The 20113-nt window shown below is 35.2% G+C and overlaps 1 protein-coding gene across 1 annotated transcript in view; it reads right to left on the reverse strand.

Annotated features, from left to right (window-relative positions):
- Positions 1-8735, reverse strand: part of eva1ab (eva-1 homolog A, regulator of programmed cell death b) — a 26018-nt gene extending 17283 nt beyond the window's left edge. Inside the window, exon 1 of the mRNA XM_055172201.2 lies at positions 8391-8735. The gene's annotated coding sequence lies outside the window, so the exon portion shown is untranslated. The remainder of the gene's footprint in view (positions 1-8390) is intronic.
- Positions 8736-20113: the final 11378 nt, after the last annotated feature.

A 20113-nucleotide genomic window follows, 5' to 3' on the forward strand; every position in this document is an offset into this window, starting at 1 on the left:
TTAGATGAAGATCAGAACACATTTTATGACCAATTCATGAAGAAATCCAAGTAAGCCCAAAGGGCTCACATACTTTTTCTTTCAACTGTATATTATCATAGCCTACTTATCTTTCTTCACATATAAAAAAGATTCACGTAATGACAAATCTTCTCGCTTTCCTTCCTCTATATGAAAACGTCTGCTTAATGCCTAATGTAAACGTAAATGTAATGAGAAGTCCAAACGTCAATCGAGATCGTCGATCTCCTGTCTGTTTTATTTTAGATACAGATGCGCGTCTCTGTCATATTAATTAAATGTCATATTTGTTAACGCATCCAATACTTATATAACGTTACTCTGGTCAGTGGACAGCACTGGCTTCCTCCAGTGACAGCATAAAAAATGCAAAGCAAAATGTAACTACCGATAATAAATATGATCAGGGATTTCTTTTCGAGCTCTTTTGCTTTTCTGACAAACTGCTCTAAAATGTTCTTTGGACCAGCACTGAGCTGCGGAAAGCCCTTATATGGAGCTGGTTTGGGTGTGTTTTATGCAAATTACCAACATTGTGCACACGGCCGCTCACGTAGAACACTCCAAATTCACTAACTTAAGAACAACCAATTCATGTATGTACGCACGTGTTGTGAATTAGGCGGAAAGTTTTCGTGAGAAGTTCAAGTGTGCGTTTAAATACGAAAAACATACGCAATTATTAGTGAATGAGACCCAGTGTTTGTTACCAAAACGTTTTCGAGCACCATTGACTTCCATACTATTCAAGTCAATGGTGCTCCTGTTTTCAAATATCTTCTTTATACAGATTTGGAACAACTTGAGGGTGAGTAAACGATGACAGAATTATCATTTTTGCGTGAACTATCCCTTTAAGTACAATCAGCATTTAATTCAAACTAAATTGTCTTGAAAATAATGACGACAACCCTGTGTCCATGTAACAGATTAGACTTTCTGCTTGCTACTGGACTATTTAGGTCCTGTTGGGCTGACCTTGCTATTTGCCAATCAAATTACTGATATAAAATTACAAACTAATGTAAATATCTCAGAAGAGGAACATCTTCATACAATTACTTCATCAAGATAAGGATCTAAATTTAAAAAAGAGGATTTTTAAGATGACGTAAACCCCAAAAACAAAGAACACAACGGGCCATTGTTTGAGTTTTTGCTATTTGGTTTTTAACCAGAGCCACTTGTTTGCTTATTTTTAATTGCATAGCTGCGGCCCCTCGCCAGTGTTGGTGTATGCTGAATCATGAAAGCCCGCCAACACATCTCATGCAATATATAGGCAATTCTTTGAGTATTAGAGCAAATAGAGTTTAATAGTTAGGGGAAAGGGGACTCATAAATTATTGCACGCCTCCTGCCAAGGTCCTGATGTTAATAGATACTGACTTTTTCACTTTGTGGTACTAGATTATAAGCTTCCTTAGTGAATTCAGAATACTAACAAGCAAAAAGATGAAATTGAGTTTGGCAACTTAATATAAAACTGGCGAAGAAATATAAAACTGAAAAAAACATAATTACAGTTGAAACATACTGTAGCTTTTGGATTTTATTAAACTATTTCACAAAATGTGCTAGATATTATTGTGAAACCAACTGCTTTCCTATAGGATTTTCAATACCGGTGTCAAACCTGGCTTGAGTCGCGACGCATATTCATATTCAAAGTCAGAATGTGTGCAAGCATGAATTAGAGTGTGAAGTCAATAAAGACTTAAAGCCCTGTTTTTGGGGAACATTTGTGACCCTGTAAAATCTAAAGTTTTATAATTTATTTATGAGATGAGGAGCATTTCAATCTTTGACATGACCTTACTGAGTCAATATTAAAGATATCAAGGTTAAATGTTCACCTATGTATACATTATGTAGGATGATTTGTAGAAAACAGTAAATCACAACAAAGCTGGGTTTTCACAGACTGGGTTACATCTTTCTAAACACCTCTTATGCTACGTACACACCAAATGCGGGACATTGCGTTACTTGCTCTAGATTACTCACGGGATTTAACTTCGTGTCAATATTTTCAACGTGGGTGAAGATGCGTTTGAGGCGAATAGCGTGTGTTTTCGTGGCAAACCCATATCGCCCCACGCGAGGAGGCGTCTGATCGCGTCTTTGCATTGACTTTGTAATCTACTCGCGCAAATCATTGAACTCGTGTCTGGTGTAAACCCACACACTTTAAAAATGATTTTCAAGAAAAAAAATCTCAGTATTTTTGTCTTGTTTTCAGTAAAAATATCAAAAAATTCCTAAATTAGGATGATTTTTCTTAATGAGCAAAACGACCCAAGAAAATAAGTCTAGTTTTTAGACCAAAAATATCAAATTTAAGTGATTTTTTGCATAAAACAAGCAAAAAAATCTGCCAATGGGGTAAGCAATAAAATCAGTGAACATTTTTCTTAAACACTAAATTCAAGAAAAATTCAAGAAAAATTTGCTTACCCCATTGGCAGATTTTTTTTGTTTGTTTAATGCACAAAATCTCTTAAATTTGACATTTTTGGTCTAAAAACTAGACTTATTTTCTTGGGTCGTTTTGCTCATTAAGAAAAAGCATCTTAATTTAAGAATTTTTTGAAATATTTTTACTGAAAACAAGACAAAAATACTAAGTAAGAAAGGCATTTTTTGCAGTGCAGTTATCGTGGGTTCACACCAGCCACATTTGAGGCGTCAAATTTGCGCCTACTGCGTCTAGTTTGCCGCTTGAACATTTTGAGTTTACTCGCTTCATTCACGACGCAAGAAATTCTAGTCAACGACACATTCTCATGGAAATTCGCAACCAGGAAGGGGCTTCTGCGACTCCGCTGAGACTCCGCTCGCTTCCTGTAATCCCGTCACTACTAGAGCAAGCTCCTGATTGGTTACCGCGGCGCGTTTTTCAAATATTTTATATCGGGCATTTGCCCCGGCAACGCCTAATTCGTGCAATTCGCGCAAATGAGACGGAAACGCGTCTGCCGCGCTAAACGCCTCATTCACGCCGCGAGACCTCCAGACGCGCATCAACGCGTCTTCACATTGATTTAACATTGAAATTACTCGCGTTTGACACCTCTACCGTGGCTGGTGTGAACGCAGCATTAGGGTGCAGAGGATGCAAAACAAATGATGGCGGATGAAATGACCATTCAGTATGAACTGTAATGGGGCCACCAGTCAGTTTTGTCAACTCACTTAGACCTGAGTGTATCTTGTGTGTCCCCTGCAAGTCCTGAGGCAGCTTCTCTCACTAAACAATGCTCTTCAGTGTATATTCAGGGCCTCCATTACTGCTTTCCAAGCTTTAAGAGCAGGAACCGGGACAGGGGCTGACACAAAGCAGCTGTCTGAAAGCACCAGAGTGGCAGGAAGTTCTGCCAACATCTGGTCCTTCTATTAGAGACCCTCGAGAACCAAAGCAGGCGACAGCAGGACAGAATAAAAGGAAAGTAGTGTTTCTAGTCATAAGGTCAGTGGCCACAAGGACTCCACACTTTATGCAGTGGCTAGGTAGCTACGGGTCAGTGATGGTGTAGACATTGAGATCTTTGTGGATTTGAAGGTGGAGGTTGTATGTATAAAAACAGAGAAACTCCTGTTATCAGTGGAAAAAGATGATTAGATAAGATGTTTATCTGAGTTATCTGTGTCAGTGCTTTTTTATTGTGTGTGCATAGCAAATTTATTAGACCAACATCCAACAAATTTTGTCACGGCTGCCCTAAACTAACAGTTCTGATGATTACCAAAATCATTTATATACTGTAAAAATGCTGGGTTATTTTCAACCCAGTGTTGGGTTAAAATGGAACGAGCCCAGCCCCTTAGGTTGTAATTTAACCCATGCTGGGTTGTTTCAACCCAATGCAGCATTTTTTTGAGTATATGGGTCAACTTAAAAATTAATTCAATTGGTAACACCGAAAAAAAAAATGTTTTCTCAACTATTTTTTTAACTTGGGGGGGGGGGTATTTCATGCATTCTGACTTGGTAACCCAGTTTAAGAGTTGGTTTCCTCATGCTAAACAAAAGCAGTTGGACGTGTTACAGAGTATTTCTGTTTCGAATGCACTTCGCCAGGGTTCGTACAAGTTTCGGAAAGTCAATTCGAATATGGGTCCAGCTGACGTTTCAGGGGTAAGCTATAGGCTACGTATCACTTCTTTTTATGGTCACTTCCCCCAGAAAACCACGCCCACATGTCAATCAGTGAGAGAGCGAGAACCGAGAATGCTAATTTACAGGCATCACTTCACGTGACAGCTTTGTTATATATCAAGATTTGGAAATGGCACGAAAGAAGAAGTGTGTTTTTGGATGTAAGGAGAAGAAAGCCAGCATTATGGAAACAATAGATATAGATATAGGTAAGTAAGACTTCTGTGTTATGTTGGAAATAGGCATGAAATAAACGAAACAAACATGTAGTGAATCATAAATTATCCAGTCAGTGTTGTATAAAGTGTTGACTCAGACTCACTCCTCCCGCAGTTCGTAACTCCTCCTTCCGAATTTTTTTGTGCGTTATCGGAAAGAATCAGTAAAGCTTATCTGTTTTTTATAAATTTGATAAAACTCTTTGGAGATATGAAGGATGTAATACTACTCTATAGGTACTCCAGATTATCATCAGATATGCAGAAACAGCGTGTGTTATGGACACTTTAAACAAATAAGTTGAAAAAAACTATTTTTTTAGAAGTTACCAATTAAAATAAATGTTTAAGTTGATTCAACTTTTCACTTTTTACAGTGTCTGTAATGGTTAATCCACAGTAATGCAGTCACAGTAATGCTAAAAAATAATTGTTGTTATCCATCCGAATATTCAGATTTACTGTTTACAAGAAATGCAGAAAAAATAGTAAAGCACTTTATTAAACTGTAAAAAAAGATTTGTCGGTTCACCATAAAGTGAATTAACTGGTTGCCTTGACATTTTGAGTTAAATTTAAAATATTATTTAACTCAAAAAAGTTTGTTCAGTAAAAATTGTTGTGTCAACTAAAATGTTTAAGTTGAATTAACTCAAAATTTTGAGGCAAACATGTAACTTTTTTAAGTTGAACCAACTTTTATTATTTAGATGCCCAGTTACAGTCATTTACTTGCGAGTCCTTAAAATAAGTTTTAATAGTTGTATGTTATGCTTTATTGTTATATGCTTTATTGATTTCTGACTACTTATAGAAGTTAAATGTGCTCGCTGAAATTTAGGTTATATAAAAACACAAATTTAGTTTGACATTCATCACTCCTTTTCAAAAAAAAGTCCACATTAAAGGGACCCTCCACTTTTTTGGAATCCATTCAGCTGATCTCCGGGTCTGGCGGTACCACTTTTAACATAGCTTACCACAATCCATTGAATCTGATTAGACCATTTAGCATCGCGCTCAAATATAACCAACGAGTTTAGATATTTTTCCTATTTAAAACTTGACTCTTCTGTAGTTACATCGTCTACCAAGACAGACGGAAAATTAAAAGTTGTGATTTTCTAGGCAGATATGGCTAGGAACTATACTCTCATTCTGGCGTAATAATCAAGAACTTTGCTGCTGTGACATGGCTGAAGGAGGCGCAATTATATTACGCACTGCCCGAAAATAGTCCCCTGCCATTGCAAGCTACTAAGGGGAAGAGTCAAGTTTTAAATAGGAAAAATATTGAAACTCTTTGATTATTTTTGAGCGCGATGCTAATGGTCTAATCAGATTCAATGGATTATGCTAAGCTATGCTAAAAGTGGTAGCGCCGGACCCGGAGATCAGCTGAATGGATTCCAAAGCTGTCAAAATCAAATACATAACTCTAGGGGAGCTGGAAAATGAGCCTATTTAAAAAAAAAAGTGGAGTGTCCCTTTAAAGCATTTGATGCTGCATGGTCTTTGAGAGAAATAAACAGGTGACGTAATAAACTTGTTAAGCACTACATGGTATTCTGCCTTAACTTTAAACTGTTTCTACTTTACGGAGTATAAAAACCTAAAAACAACTTACATGTACACTTCATTTCACTTCTATCATCCAAAGTGACATAAAAACCAATAAACCTAGCAAAACCTTAAAGAAACATTTTACACGAAAATACAATTTCTGTCATCACTTATTCGCCCTCATGTTGTTTTAACTTTGTTACTGACTTTGTAATGGTAAACACATGAGGGGATTTACTGAGAAATATCTATCCCTACATGATGCTTATTTGTCATTTCAGAGCTTGAAAATTCCAGTACCCATTCACGTTCATTATACAGAAATGTTTGGAGAGTAACAAAGATAGCAGAACTTTATTTTTTAGATGAACTATTCTTTAAACAGCTGGCTTTCATTTCTGAAGCGTCTATAAATACGTATAATCGTCAGTGAGGTTTTGATGCAGTGCTCAGTGGGTGCCTGCTTATGCTTGAGGGATGATCCTGACCCTAGTTGGCCCTCATGAGCAGTGAAAGACATCAATCTAAACTGAAGTGTTAAAGGAAATCCTGCTAGCATGCTGTTGTTTAAACAGAGCTCAGCACCCCTGAGAGTCATTCAACAGTTTTTATTTAACACAGAGAGCGAAGGTGTTCCCTTTCAACTTCAACAATACTCCCAAACCTGTGATGAACTGAATTTCCGCTCTTGATCTGAGATCAGTATTTTAGACCGATTTAATTATTGTATATGGGCTATGAATAGGAGAAACTGGTTGCAGATCAGAAGTGCAACTTATATAGCTTTTTCAATCATTACAAATTCATACACTGGAGAATAATACATTTGTTTTAGGCTAAATAATTCAGAATATGTTAAAACTACAGAGATCATTACGAGAAAAGATTAATCACGATTAATCGCATACAAAATAAAAGTTATTTTTGCATAATATATGTGTGTGTACTGTGTGTAATTATTGTGTATATTTAACCACACACGCATACATATATTCATATCAGATTTTTAAAATTTATATATAAATTTTTTAATTTATATAATATAGAATATATAAAAATATGGAAAAAAATATATATACACATGTAAATGTTTCTTAAATACATACATGAATGTGTGTGTATTTATATGTACATAGTAATTACACACAGCACACACTATATATAGTATGCCAAAAATCACTTTTATTTAGTATGTGATTAATCACGATTAATCTTTTCCCAGCCCTAAACTTCAATACACTTAATAATAACCACACTCTTAGAACGGATGTGTAAAAACATTGCATTAAATGCGTTGTCCCAGAATCCACACATCTCTGTGTTATTATTGAAACAACACATTTTGTGTTACTTTTAACACAACGTGTGTTTTATTTTAACACAAAATCAACACAAAATGACACATAATGTGTTGAAATTACACACAATGTATTAAAAGCTTAATACAAAAAAATGTGTAAAAAATTAACACATCCTTTCTGAGGAACAATAATGTACCACACAATAACATGTACACTGTCACTGGGGTGATACTCTTAAAGGTTCATTTGTGTACCTTTAAAGGTATACAACACATTGAAATGTTGTACCTTTGAAGGGTATAATAATATACTTTAAGGACCTATTGTGTACCTTAGGGAACAATTTTGTACCAGTTAAATTTTAGGGATACAGATCAAGTGTACCTTTAAACCTAAAGATAGATCTTAAAGGTTCAGTATTGTACCCAAAAAGGTACAACATTGTATTATGTTTAGTATACCTGTAAAGGTACAAAACAGAACCTTCACCCCATCGACAGAAAAGGTACAGTTTTTACCTTTATTTCTGACTGTGTATGTTAAAGGGATAGTTTACCCAAAAATTATAATTCTGTCATCATTTACGCACTCTTGTGTTGTTACAAACCTGTACAAATTTCTTGTTTGAATGAAAATATTTTAAGCAATGTAACAGTTTGTGAGCCCCATTCACTTCCATTGTATTATTTTCCTACTATGAAGTAAATGAGTCTCACAAACGGTTTGATTATAAACATTCCTTAAAATATCTTCCTTCGTGTTCATCAGAACCAAAAAATGTATACAGGTTTGTAACAACATGAGAGTGAGTAAATGACGACAGAATTTTCATTTTTGGGTGAACTATCACTTTAAACGAAAAATCCTTAAAAATCCTGCTAAAAATCCTTAAACCACCACAGATGACTGTTCAATGATATGCAATTAACTTTAATATTTGCTTTTAAATACAAGCATAATAAACAGGGGTAGTACATTTGCATTTAGGTACTGTAGCAGCCCATAGGTCATATCCACCTATTGGATATGGTCATTCATAACTAATCACATTTATGCAAATACAAATGTATCACATAACCACAAAGACAAAACCATCCATCCGCACAACTTCGGTCATACCAAACTCACCCAATGTATTCTGTCCCTTTTTGTAATCACCTGGTGCAGAAAACTGTATTCCACTGTGCAAAAGTTAGTCTGATCCACGTCAAAGATAGATAAATAAAAAAATAGCTGTTCTCCTAAAGAATGTGTGCGCCTTTGCCTGAGAAAGGTACTTGAAAAAGTGGTTGGAGGTAAAAAGGTGATCACAAAGCCGTGTGCAAAAGCGCACTGGACCTCTGCTTCTCTTTATAACCCATGTCGGGAAAACGTTGTGCCCTGGAAGCTGGAATGTGACACAGAGAAGGCAGGAGGCAGAAGCGTTCAGCACATTCTGACAGACACTGCCGAGTCAGAATGAAACTCCGGAGACCAGCGCGTTTGAAAGAAAGAAAGAGGGTGGTCTAGTAAAGAGAGAGAGAGAGAGAGAGAGAAGGGGGATGGTTGGCCGACAGGATAGAGAACGCGACATGACATGGGAATTTCATTCAGCTTGGACTTGGAATTCGCCTGTTAACTTTTGCTAGAAATTCTTCCCTTAGGCTCTATGAAATAATGCATTTTTGTGCACTTATGTGAACAGGACTGAGAACCGGCTTACTGCTTTGTAGATTGTAAAAGAACAGCCTAAAATGTCTTCAAAGGTATGCATTTGGCAGATGCTTTTATCCAAAGTGACTTACAGTTACAACAATCTATGCGTTTTATCAGTAAACGTGTTCCTTGGGATTGAACCCTGCTACTAACGTAATGCTCTAGGCTACCGGAATACCAAACTTCCCAAAAAGTTAAATTAGTCCTGAAAAGGTTTATTTTGCTTTGATGTAATGTATTCTAATGCAATGTATGTCAAGGGACCACCAAAAGAAGTGGGCTATAATGCTTTCAGACCTAGGTTTGTAAACAATGGTCGTTCTCATGACCTTTGTGCACACTCATTAAGTTGAGTATCTGTTGTTTTTAAGACCATAAAACCAGTAGATAGTCCTTAAATGCAATCCTCTCCTTCTAATCTGATAGGAAGAGGGTCAGACAGAAGATTTTGCATGGCACCAATATAGTCGTCTGTGATTGAGACCTGTGCTTTTGATCTCTCAGCCTGATCTTCTGTCAGCATCAATAAAGTGATCAAAGTCGGTGGTGTGGTTTTAAATTTAACGCAAACAACTCAATGCGGACCCTTGTGTTTTTAGGAGAGGGTTAATGTACGATTAATGTAGGAAGGAGGGCATGCAGACTTTGAAATTAAACAAGAACTTGTGAAAATGCTGTGTTGTTTCAACCGATGGTTTGTGTCAAATGTGTACATTTTCAGGATTCATTGAAGTCCAACGATGGGTTTTTCCATATTTTACCCAACCGCATTAAAACAACCCAGCATTGTCTTCCTGCTTGAAATGTGATCTTATTGATGGAAAGATATTGTGTGTGATTTGCAGTGGGGCCTATGCAAATTTTAAAAACCTGATCTGAAAGGAGACATTAAAATCTGACTTTTTCTATGTTTAAGTGCTATTTTTGGGTCCGCAGTGCTTCTATCAACCTAGAAAATGTGAAAAAGATCAACTCAGTAACTTAGTTTTGGTAAACCATTCTCTTCAAGCATGTGAAAAAATAGGTAATTGAAATTTGTCTCCCCTTGTGATGTCAGAAGGGGATAATACCGCCCGTTAATCTGCACTATCCAACCATGGCACTGCCATTTTGTCCAGAGATCAACTCATTTGCATTTTAAAGGACACACGGCACATTTTTGCTCACACCTACAAAGTGGCAATTTTGACATGTTATAATAAATTATCTTTATGATATTATGAGCTAAAACTTGGCATATATACTCTGGGGACACCAAAGATGTATTTTAAATCCTTAAGTTGTAAAATGTCCCCTTTAAAGGCGGAGTCCATGATGTTTGAAAGCCAATGTTGATATTTGAAATCACCTAAACAAACACGCCCCTACCCCAATAGAATCTGGACCTATAGACCCATACATACGCAACCCGGCATTTGATTTGATTTGATTGGCTATAAGTGTGTTTTGGTAGTCGGCCCGTCTCCTTTTCCAAAGCGTTTTTCAAACATCGTGGACTCCGCCTTTAATGGAAACAACCATTTTACGAAGTGGCGAGTTGTATGATGTAAATTGTACAAAATGTACGATTATAAGATAAAAGCATGTGTAAAGGTCCACCCCTAAAAACAACCGACACATCGCGCTTTCGGCGACTCAAGATTGAGTCCCAGATTGTATGAAAACGTAGAAATTACATTGTGTGAGCTTGTGTTTAAATTTTTTTTTTAAACGTCAACAAAGCACTGAAGAAACATAATAACTTTTCAGCTAGACAAAAATTTACATGATTGCATGGAAAGTTGTGTTATAGTCACGAAAAATTTAATTAGTTTGTGTCCATGGCACGAAATTCAGCTTTTTTACGTGTCTTAATCACAAATGTCTTTTTCGTGACACTAACACGAAATTCTAGTTTTTCGTGGCCGTAGCACAACTTTCTTTTTCGTGTCATTTTATGTATTGTTTTCTCATTGTTTTTCCTATTTTTGCTTGGGGTTGAGGTTAGATTTGGGTTTGGGTGTACTTAGGGGTCAAGCCCAGAATGGGCGAGACCCCTATTGGGATTGTTAGTTTTCTTCTTATTATTATTATTTTCTATTATTCTTCTTCTTCCGCCATTGCGTCTATGGCAGCCCATAGAACCGTACGTAGGAAAGTTATGAAATTTGGCACACTCATAGAGGACATTCCAAATAGTCACCACACCAAATATGGATTGCCTATGTCAAACCCAATAGCGCCACCAACAGTCCAAATTTTCACTTACATTTTTGGTTATAATTGCTGACCCGTCATATAAACGCAATTCTTGTTTTATGTATTGGTTTCTAAAAAAATTTCTTCCGCTTTTAGAAATATTCTCGCCTGCAGTTAAGGTTTGGATTAGGATGTCTAAAAATGTAACAGAAAGTGATTCTAACCCCAACCCCAAGTGACAATGGTAAGAAAACAGGAAAAAACAATGAGAAAACAATATATAAAATGACACGACAAAGAAAGTCGTCCATGGCCATGAAAAACTATTTATAGAAATTCGTGCAACTGACACGAAAAAAACATTTGTACTCAAGGCACATAAAAAGCTGAATTTTGTACCATGGACACGAATAAATGAATTAAATTTTTTGTGACTATAACACAACTTTCCATGAGATCAGTCTGCATTATAAAGTCCTTTCCCATGTTGAACAAAGAACAGCCCAGTGTTCATGTCAAACGTCCATTGACCAGATACCTGCCTAAAGTAATAAAGTTGTTAGACTGGAGACAGCTGACTGCACACAAACAGTGTTGCCATACACGTTTACAACTACGATTTCCGTTCAGTGTTGTCCTGCACATCTTGATATCTTTTTACTTCACAAAAGTTCAATAATACGGCCACGTTAACCTGTTAAAATTAACGGAACTGTTGGTAAAACCTCTTTTCCCAGGGAAGGTAATTAAACATTTAATGAGCGAGTTAATAGCTCACCAACAGTACATGACCACACGAGTGAATAAAACAGAGAAGAAAAGCAGGAAGCAAGCCATATGAAGCACAGGCTGATTGTAAAGCCACATTGTAGCAGATTGCAGAGCTACTGAGGTTCAAACTCACTCATGGAGATGATTTGATTAGCATGATTGTGCAAAAGCTTTACGTAACTGAAAAGCATCTCAGGAAAAAACTGAGGACCGGTGTTACCCATCCAAATATTACATATTATACAATTTTAGCCAAATAAAACATAACAACCTGATTGCGGGGGAATTTGTACGAATTTTATGAGGTGGATAAACGTACATTCACATTATAAGCGACTTTGTCGCTGTGTGACGCTCGTCTCTTTCAAAAGAGGCGTTTCTAAATCTGGCGTTTCTACACACCCCATCCAGTCGCCAGCGGTCACTATCGCTCGTGTTGCCGGAAGTCGCCAAGCTTTCATTGAGATGAATGAGATCGCGTCGCTCTGCTACTGCTAGTCGCTTCTAGTCTAAATGCAGCTTAATTCATATAAATTTTTATGAAGTGAAATGCACAAAAAGTATGATTATTCAGGAAAAAATAAATAAAATAATGATACCTCACTCCTAAACCCAACATCACAGGTGCAAAAGCAAATCATACCAAAACCGAAAAATGTTGTTGTACGAATTTAAACAGCGTAAAAACATGTTTGCACTCACTTCAACTTTCATTTTTTGTCTTGACTACACTATAAAGAGGAAAACTTGGATTGACTTAAAAAAAACTTTAATTAGTAACACCTATAAATTTGAAGAGAAAAAATTAAGTTACCTATTAGGTGTTACCAATTAAAGTAATTTTAAAAAGTTTTTTTCACCTTAAATTATTTACATAAAGAAAATGTAAGTTTATAAAACTTAATTTTTTTTTTAGATGTTACCAATTGAAGTTTTTTTTAAGTAGAACATCTTTTACTTTTCACAGTGTAGAGATCATAGACTGTAAAAAAAGATGGACGACGCCTGTTCGCTCTCTTCCATTGGTGAAAAGTGAAGCCGCCAGTGTCCCGATACGGCGCTGACATCTTGGGTTTTGAGTCTGCACAGTAGTGAGCAGGAAGTAAAGCAGCGAAATCAAGACCCCGCCCTCGCTCTCGCAGAATGCGCATATCACACGATGTCACAGCTGTCAATCATGACGTGACACCACCGTTTTTATATCATTAAATAACTAACTAAAAACAAACTTATTTTAAAAACAAACACTTGAATTTAAATCAGCGTGATAAAATCTACAGCTTTGGAAAAAAGATAATTGATGTGTAATTACATTTTTTAGTTGGTCTCAAGTCCCATTGAATAACTGGGACCAGTCACTGAGGGGCGATCGAGACGTTTTGGCTTCACTTTTCAGGGCTTGTGCGCCACGCTTGGTAGTGTTGAGTTGCTGTAACTTATAAAATTAAGTTGAATTAGCTTAACTTATCACTAGTCAAGATAAAAAATAAAAATTGAAATGACTTGTAAATCCAGGTTGATTAGAAGTTGATTTTTTTTACAGTGTTAAGCAAATTCATAAATGTCTCACGAAATTATGTACCTATAGTCACGTAAATGTTTTATTCTTTTTCGTGATACTGTCACGAATTTCCGCGTTTTTTCATAATCGTATCACGAATTTCTGTTTATGTGTCATTGTCACGTATTGGTTACTCAACTGTTTTGTCCTATTTTTTTTACCATTGTCGCTTCGGTTTAGGGTTAGATTTACAAAAAATGACATCCTTACCCAAACTCTAACCCTAACGCCAGGCGACAATAGTTTAAAAATCAGAAAATATAAAAAAAGAAATCAGAAAAAATAGTATAAACCAATACTTAAAGTGATATCCTAACGCAAACACCAAATCTAACCCTAAACCAAAGCGACAATGGTTTGAAAATAGGAAAAAGCAGTTAAGTAATCCATGACAATGACACATAAACAGAAATTTTTGATACAATCACAAAAAATTCGGAAAATTCGGAAACTATAGGTACATAGCTTGAAAAGATGGCCCAAGACAGGCGGGGATGGAGGCGATTGATCAATGGCCTATGTTTCGAAGGGAATGTAAAGGCTTAAAGAAAGAAAAAGATAAGGTACATAATTTCATGAGAAATTATGTACCTATGATTTTTGTTGAATTAACTATTATTTATCTTGACAAGAGATGAGTTGCTCCTACTTATAAAATGAAGTTTACTTTTTTCAATTTTATTTCATAAGTTATACCAACTTATCTATAGTTATAACAACTCCTCAAGATAAATAATAGTAAGTTGAAATGACTTGTAAAACTGAGTTGATTCAATAAAAAAAGGCAGCAAAGATTTTTTTACAGTGTTCAAATTGCCATGAGATTGTATGGAAAATAACCATCAAGGGAAATTTTATACAATGTATTCAATCACGAAACCACGTAGAAATATCTAAAAAGCCATTTAGTTTTTTTTAAGATTAGGACTTACCAGCTTTATAATATTTCTAATCTCCAGTTTCAGCCATCTTGATCCAAAATGTTGCTGTTTTTATTTTTTAAGGATATTCCAGCACACCACCTCTTTTGTTCTGGTCCTGTGGAAACAACTGGCATAAAGGTCTGCTGAAGCAGCACAATTTTGCTATCCCATGTCCCATTCCACGTGTGTTGGACTTTATTGCCCTTCTGTTTAGAGTCAACAACTAGCGCTGACGGGGTGCGCCTGTATTTGTCTCAGAGCTAATGGGTCAGCACTAAAAAAATTACTACATATTAGACACTGACAAGCCCTAACTAGTAGACTAGTTTGGGTTAAATAGTCAAGCCCTAAAAACATGTCTGAGGCCTTCTGTTTCAGACAAAAACAAATAATTCTTGTAAGTATTGGTATGAAAGTCATGGATATAAAAGTCATTCATCAGAATTTGTAGTTTTGCATAGCATTACAGAAATAAACGTAATGGAGATTCCTAAAGATTATTTCTGTGTGAAATGTATTATAAAAAAAATAAACGTTTAAAAGTTAATACATTTGGTGAATTATAAAAACCAAAGAGGATTGAGAAGACTAAAACAATTTGCAGAAATTACATGATGGTGTTACAAGCTGCTCTTTCATTTGACAGATGCAGAAAAACATTTGAGGTTGACCTGCAGTTTTCTGTGACATAGATGAGAGGTGATTTACAGCAAGATTTTTTGGATATGGAGAAAGCTTATATCTAAGCTGTAACTATTTTCGGCCCAGTTAGTACATAAATCTTAAGGGAAAAACCGGGGCACTTTAAATGAAAATGTTTTATGTAGGTTTTGTATGAAAAAAGAAATAGATAAGAGGGGGAAAGCACAAATACTGCCAAGTGAATACTTAGAGATGGATGCTATTCTGGTCTCATGGCAGGCTGTCTGAACAATGCCCACCCAAGCATTCATATGCCCTAATTCCCATTTTATTCTGCAGGCTATGTCTGCTTTCATGAAATCTCTTGATGCTTTTCTTATTGATATTTGCAAAATGCATTAAACAACATCTTTCTAATTGCAAATATTGCAATAACTGCTAATACAAATATTGTTATTGGAGTGGAAATTAATGCTTTAAGGTATACATTTAATCAGTAGGTGTTTTCTCCTACAGCTATGGTATTGCTATTGCCATAGCCTACTACAAGTTAAAGGGACACTCCACTTTTTTTCTCTAAAAAAAGCCTCATTTTCCAGCTACCACAGAGTTAAACATTTGATTTTTACTGTTTTGGAATCCATTCAGCCAATATTCGGGTCTGGCTGTACCACTTTTAGCATAGCTTAGCATAATCCATTGAATCTGATTAGACCATTAACAACGCGCTCAAAAATAACCAAAGAGTTTCGATATTTTTCCTATTTAAAACTTGACTCTTCTGTAGATCATGTACTAAGACCGAAATTCCGTGACTATCCCACGGAAATTCATGAGATCAGGTTGCATTTTCATGAATAAGTACTTTAAAGGGATAGTTCACTGAAAAATGAAAATTCTGTCATCATTTACTCACCCTCAAGTTGTTCCAAACCTTTAAAAATGTCTTTGTTCTGCTGAACACAAATATTAATTGAAAAATGGCAATAACATATCTGGGGCACCATTTACTTCCTTTAATTTTTCCTACTGTGGAAGTAAATGGTGCCCCAGATCTAATTTGTACAAACATTCTTCAGTTTGTGTTAAGCAGAACAAAGAAATATGCTTTATACAGGTTTGGAACAACTTGAGGGTGAGTAAATGATGACAGAATTTTTATCCTTTTAAGAATATACAATTAAGTTAGATATGCATCATTTATTTATAGATATGTAGATTTGCATTTACAGATTATACATTCTGTATTTTATTCATTAAAATACATTTTACAAAATATGCTAATTTTAAATAATCAAATAAACAGAAACGCATTAACATTCAGAACATGTACATGCACCGTGTTCACTAAACAAGATAAAAATGTCTAGAGTTATTTTAACAATGCTTGACATTTGGTCTGTTGCTGTGCTTGCCTCCAGACAGTGTGTGTTAGTGTAGCTCTGACAGTACAGTCAGACTGCATTAGTACTAAATGCCCATAACCCTCTCAAGTTCAACACCCTTGCCAAAAGACACCCAATTAATCATGTCCTTGTATGAATGACACACCAAAATATTAACTCTTTGAAATTAGCATACAAACATTGCATCTGTGTAGTGCAAAATAAATGTTAGTGGCAGTAAATAATAAAACTGCAATAGATTCATTTTGAATGGTTTTATTCCAATCACACCTAAAACCTCAGATTCAGATGCAAAACATTAAAACTGTATGGAAAGTTGTAGCAGAAATAAGGCTGATGATATAATTCTTACTATGCGATTCATCAGATAGAGAAACGTGAAGCAAAGCAAGAGAACCTTCAGAAATAGTACAAGAAACATATTCAGCAATTCACATTAAAAGCTCAGCCTTTGTTTTCACAAAAGTTGAACTCTGGGTCTGTTTAAGTCATTAGTAAGGATTACCACCCCCTCTTGACCGTGACCGGAAAATTTGAATCCACATCAAATTCTACCCTTGGGATAACCTCTGTAGGTATTTTGTGTAGCCAAATGCTAAGACATATATGAATCAAGTGAGGCACAACTACAGGATAATATTAAATGCATTTGCTGGAGGAAGAGAAAATTAATATTGTAGTTTTCTGAGACACACATTTAAAAAAAGAAAAACTAATTTAATTGTAAATGTATCCTTGAATCAAGATTTTGTTTTCATTAAGTTTAATTGCCAATGCCAACCAGATTTACCATAATTGGCAAATAACATTTATACTATATTACTGCAAATTCTGGAATAGTGTTTTGGATCTGCCAACGTAGACTTGGCCACCTGCATTAGTAAAAAATGTGCAGGCCTTTTTTGTAAATACTTCGTAAAAATTATTTGCTGCCTTAAAGTTTTTTGTTGAATCAACTCAGATTTAAGTCATTTCAACTATTTTTATCTACTATTGTTTATCTTTACTAGAAATGAATTGTTATAACTACAGATGAGTTGTTATATAAAATATAGTTGAAAAAAGTCAACTTCATTTTATAAGTTGTAGCAACTCATCTCTTGTGAAGATAAATAATAGTAAGTTGACATAAACATTAAAACAAAAAAATTTAAGGCAGCAAAGATTTTTTACAGTGCACATGCATCATCCAGAAATTTTGAAGACACCTTTAAATGAAACATGAAGTGTAAAAAAGAAATATTTCAAATAGTACAGTTTTTTAATTCTGGAAATATAGAACATAATGTTATGACTCTATCACTACACTGGTCTACTTGATGGCTCTACTCTAGGGTTCACAAACTTTTAATTTGGCGACCCACTTAACTGTTTCCCCGCCATTGACAATCTCGTCGATTAAGAGAAAACATTTGCATGAAAAAAAGTGTTCCTCATGAGTTTTTATGGTAATATGTAATACCGCGATTATTACCCAATTTATAAAAACTGAAGCAAAAAATAATTTATTTAAATCTGATCTCTAACAAAAAAATTCACAAAAATTCAATTATTACAGCTTTTTGCTAAAAAAAAAAATATATATAAAAAATACCCATATTGAAGGGTAAACTGAGAAAAAATAAAGATAGGATAAAACTTTTTTTTACCATTTTGTTTGTTTGTTTGTTTGAAAGCAGAGGGTCTGTTCTTTAATTTGATGTATTTGTATGTTTATATATTTTTAGAAGAAAATTTTCCTGGAAGGCATTTTGTGAAAAATGCTGGCAACTTTTCAAAAAAAAGGCTGTCGGGGAATGAGTTAAATAGGCATAATCAATCCCTGGACCAACCAACATATTTTTAAATAAAAAATATGATAAAACATAAAAAATATCACTTTAAGAGATTTTTATTTTCCTTGTCAAGTTTATAATATTTTATATATACTTTATTATACCTTATGGTGTATTATGTAAGAAATAATTGACAATGGGCCATTGAATTATAAGAAAATAATGCACACCCAAGGTGGTAATGGAGTGTTGCGGTTAGTCAATTATTCCACTTATACCACGGTTACCACAAAAATTGCTCTGGTGTCTATTTTTAAGACATTTGACAAGTTAGGTGTGCGGTTTACAGAAAGATAATCAACACCCATGGAACATTTCTCAGCCAATCAGAATACAGCATTCAACAGACTCTTGGTATAAATCAAAATAATTTTCATTAGTTGGACTGTTTTTGTGTCATATAATGCTACAGCCAAGCGACTTAGTGCGACCCACAGTTTGGAACACCACTGCTCTATGCTAAGGTTTATAGGGCATAATGATGACTTTGCAGATACAGTGGTTGCCATCATAAGGAGATTTAGATCAATTTCCTTACTAGCCTCCCCAAAGTTCAGATCTCAACCCTATTGAGCAAATTTAGGGAGAGTTGGAAAACAAAGAGCACTTGTACATTCAAAGGAAAACCTTTGGCTTGAGTTTCAGAATGAGATAATATTACTGATGAAGTTATGAGGAAATACATTGACACTATGCTGGAGAAATGTACTGCTGTAATGGCTCCCATACCAAATATTAAAGTTAAAGAGCACCTATTGTCCGATTCATAATTTTAAATTTTCTTTGGTGTGTAAGTGTATATCAGTACATGTTAAAGATATGCAAAAGGTACAAACCCCAAATGATGACGCGAGTTATCGCTTCCAACGTAAATCTCTTTTCTTGGACTACAACAAACACACAGATTACGCAACAGTTTACTTCCTGGGATTGGTGATGTAGACAAGAACGATATTATCATAATTCTTCCCGCTTTGACTTACAGCCTATAAATTAACTCCTGCCAGCAACCAAATCTTTCAAACATGGTAAGGAGCGTCACGTTTCCGGCTGACGTCAGAGGTATTCAGACCAATCACATCGTACAGATTTGCTGGCCAATCAGGGACACAGAGCTTTTCAAATCCGTGCGTTTCAGGAAGAGAGTGAAATCTGGAGCTACAAAAATGTACGGTATGTGGAAAATAATGTTTTTTAACCATAAACCACGCAAACACATTGTATTATACCAAATACACAAAATAACATTGTTTTTAGCAATGAAATAGGTGCTCTTTAAAAGTAAATAAAACAGTATGACTTACTTCATCTGATATTTGTTCTGCTCAGAGAACATCATGAAATTAAATCTTAATTTAAATTGAAATTAAATTAAGAGGGACTTGTTAAACTATAAAAGACAGCTGTTGTAAAAACGTATTATAGCAACCTTTTATTGGCCTCTTTGTTTTATTAAGTTTATCATCACATCTTTAGTGAAAGGTATTACATGTTAATAAGAAAAAATATCCAAGACACAATGTTTCATTTTAATAGCGGCCATCTCTCACAAAGACTTTCTTCTACAAAATTTAATAGTTTAATTTGGCTTTAATTCAACTTTCTATCTGCATGCACATAAAACGATTCCCCCATTTTTACAACCACAAGATACAACAGTCAGCATATTCAGAAGAGGCCACTCATTATTCTTCTCAGATATAGTCTCTTCCTGTTTATTTTTACAGCACTTTGATGCAACATAAGGTTTTAATCCTGTTATTTACACAAATTTACAAAGCCCCACTTCAGGGGTCAAAAGAAAGAAAGGTAAATATTGCACAGCATGAGCAAGATTATG

Source organism: Misgurnus anguillicaudatus, chromosome 7 (genome assembly GCF_027580225.2).
Source record: "Misgurnus anguillicaudatus chromosome 7, ASM2758022v2, whole genome shotgun sequence".
NCBI lineage: Eukaryota > Metazoa > Chordata > Actinopteri > Cypriniformes > Cobitidae > Misgurnus > Misgurnus anguillicaudatus.